The following is a 3211-nucleotide window of genomic DNA, read 5'->3' as shown; positions in this document are numbered from 1 at the left end:
CTCTGTCTCTGTCCCTCTGTCTCTCTCTGTCTCTATTTCTCTGTCTCTGTCTGTCTCTGTCTCTATCTCTTTGTCTCTGTCCCTCTGTCTCTCTCTGTCTCTGTTTCTCTGTCTCGTTCTGTCTCTCTGTCTCTGTCTCTCTGTCTCTCTTTGTCTCTGTCTCCTTTTGTTTGTTTTGTTTTGTTTTGAGACATGGTCTCATTAATCCAGACAGACCTAGACTATAGACATCCATCCTCCTGCCTCAGCCTCCTAAGTGCTGGAACTGCAGGAATGAACCATCTTGTTTGGCATCCTTTCTTATTTTCTGATCCTATTTTCCGATCCTTCAAACAGCTGTCCTGGACGTCTTTCTGTCACCCTCATTTAATCGCTGCTCCAGGATCAACTTCTAAAAATGCAACCACTGGGGCGGGAAAGGCTCAGCGGTTAAGAGCAGATGACCCGGGTTCAATTCCCGGCACCCACCGGGCTGCTCACAACTCTCTGTAATGTCAGTTCCAGGGGAGCTGACAACCTTGCCCGGAAACACATGCAGGCAAAACACCAATGCACGTAAAATAAAAATAGAGAAGTCATTAAAAAAAATAATAAAGGTTAAAAAATGCAACCACTGTGTGAAAGACGTGGTACATGAGAAATATGATCACTCTGCCCTCCAGGAAGGCTCTGGCTATTTAAAAACTTCAAGGTCGTTCACCTCAGAATCCACCTGTACTTGTCCCACCCTGTCTATGAGGAGATTTTACACCGGCCTCGCTGGCCCCGCCCCCGCCCCAGACCTGAACGTATTTTCACAGGCTCTTGGTCTTTGGAGTTTATTTCTTCACATCATGTCTTCACCCTAACCCTAACTGCTCCACCGAGGCACGACAATTATTTTTCTTGCTGACTGGAGAGCATTCTTTCTATATGTATAGACGTTACCCCTCTGTTGTAAATGCTAGTTAGCTACCAAAGACTTAAATTCTGTTTGCTTTAGTTTTGAGACAAAGTATCATCGTGTACCCCAGGCTGTTCACCAAGTCACTATGTAGCCGAGGCTAGCCTTGAACTCCCGGTCTTCCTACCTCAGATTTAAAATGTTAGGCATATGCCACTCCCAACAGCTATATGCTTTTATTTAAATCTACTTTTAGGTGGCATAGTGGCTTAGACCTCTGATATAGCTTTGAAAGGCTATGGCAGAAAGATCGTGTGCATTTGAGGCTATCCTGGTCTGCATAGCTAGATCCACTCTCAAAAATTATTTTTAATCTGCTTTTATTTCTTTATAGTTTCTACCATTAGTTGAATATATAAAAACCTCTCTGCAATGTCCTTCTACATGCCATCTTATAAAGACTTAGTTATTTATTTTATGTATGCATGTACACTGTCTCTGTCTTCACATACACAAGAAGAGGGCATCAGATCCCATTACAGATGGTTGTGAGCCACCATGTGGTTGCTGGGAATTGAACTCAGGACCTCTGGAAGAGCAGACAGTGTTCCTAACCAGTGAGCCATCCCTCCAGCCCACGCCATATTATAGATTACATAGCTCTTCTTAAAATATATTAATTGGTTTTTAACAGGAGGGCTTTGAACACAGGGACCCTACATGGATGGGTTATTATGTAAAAATCTCAGTACGAGTTGTGGGAAACCCCTTTACAAGTTAGTCAAGGAGTCTACCACTGCTCTTGACTACCTACCAGAACTAAGTGGTAAGACCCGTTGCTAAGACACAACACACTTCAGAGACAGGATACAGTGCAGTGAGGTGGAAATTTACCTGAAAACTCGCTCTCTGGTGGGTAATTCTCACAGTGCTGACAGGTGCCATGCAGGCCAGCGGCCAAGAAAAGACAGTGACGGTCTTGCACCCTACAATGTTCACCTGACAGGTGAGATCTGCTCACCAGGCAATAGTGGCACAGACGTCATGGGGGTGACCAACTGCTTTTTGTCTTGGAAAGACTTCAGGCCTGGTGTTGTAAACCTGGTCAAAAGCCTATGGCTCAAAAGGTCACAGGTCACAGGTCATAGGTTACAGGTCATAGGGAGGAGCCTACTACTTTTGTTTTGCTAAATGACATGCTGAGGAACGACCTTCCGAATATTTATGCTTATATGCATAGATTAGTCCTGCCTTGAACCTTGGCTAGAAAAACTTCTTCATGCGATGGCCAACATTTAATTCAGGGGCGACTGACTAACTGGTCAAAGAGTTGAGACAGCTGAGTACTCAGCCCTAAAGACTTCCCTCTCCACCCCTAACTTGCCCCACCTCTACCTTACCCTATCCTTCTCCAATCCCCCACCCCATCCCCCCATCCCCATCCCACCCCACTCCCATTCTTACCCCACCCCACTTACCCCACCCCCACTCTCACCCCCTACCTCACAGGCTGCAGGAGCATGCAGCATGAACTGCTGGGCCACCGACTCAAACCCTAACCGAACATCCGTAAACTCAGCACTCACGCCTCTGTGAGGAGATGTGTCTACACTTATTTAACGCTGAACACTTCTCGTGTTGTCTCCACAGGGTGACATGCTCTGGGGACTAGGATATACATATTTTCATGGGCTGTGATTCAGCCTTCCAGGGCTCTAGGAAGTAGGAATTTCATTTCTGAACTAGTAGTTAAAGGAGAAATCACAAGCCCTTAGCTCCTAAAATGCAAAGCTATCGGAGTCGTCATACCTTCTCCTTCCTAAGCTGTCCTGAAGGCTCAGCCACGGTTTGAATTCTGAAGCAGAGCCACAGGGCTTCACCAGTTCCTGGTACTGTGACCTTTGGCGAGCAGCTTAACCACACTGTGTAGCTACTTCCTCATTCATGAGATTCACTCCATGTGACAAGAACCAATATCCCCTACCAGACGAGACTGATGGCGCAGGCCTTCAGTCCCAATACTAACCCTGAGGCAGAGGTAGCAAATCTCTGTGAGTCCAAGGCTAGCCTGGTCTACATAATGAGTTCTAGCACAGACAGGGCTACATACTGAGACCCAGTCTCAAAACAAAAACAAAAACAAAAAAAACACAAAAAGCAAAAAACCCTACAAAGAACCAGAATATACACAAAACAAGCCCCAAACATTATTACCACCAAACCCAGCCAGAGGCCAGGAAAGGCTTCCAGGAGGAAATGGTGGGGTGGAGGGACCTGGAGTTTGTGGTAATGGTGAAATTCAGTGACATTACCTGCCACCAAACTTCA

The 3211-nt window shown here is 45.9% G+C and overlaps 1 protein-coding gene across 12 annotated transcripts in view; it reads right to left on the bottom strand.

Annotated features, from left to right (window-relative positions):
• Positions 1-2777, bottom strand: part of Dao (D-amino acid oxidase) — a 23140-nt gene extending 20363 nt beyond the window's left edge. For 7 of the 12 annotated variants that reach the window (XM_028765538.1, XM_028765533.1, XM_028765531.1 and 4 more), the window contains exons 1-2: positions 2386-2777; positions 1778-1869 (exon numbers count right to left, since the gene is read on the bottom strand). The gene's annotated coding sequence lies outside the window, so the exon portion shown is untranslated. Of the gene's footprint in view, positions 1-1777; positions 1997-2385 lie in introns of all 12 variants that reach the window. The other 5 variants (XM_028765534.1, XM_028765537.1, XM_028765532.1 and 2 more) reach the window with 5 other exon arrangements.
• Between the last annotated feature and the right edge of the window lie 434 nt (positions 2778-3211).

This window comes from Grammomys surdaster, unplaced genomic scaffold (genome assembly GCF_004785775.1).
Source record: "Grammomys surdaster isolate TR1022 unplaced genomic scaffold, NIH_TR_1.0 164, whole genome shotgun sequence".
In the NCBI taxonomy this organism is placed as follows: Eukaryota; Metazoa; Chordata; class Mammalia; order Rodentia; family Muridae; genus Grammomys; species Grammomys surdaster.
This window is presented reverse-complemented; position numbering and strand designations above follow the sequence as displayed.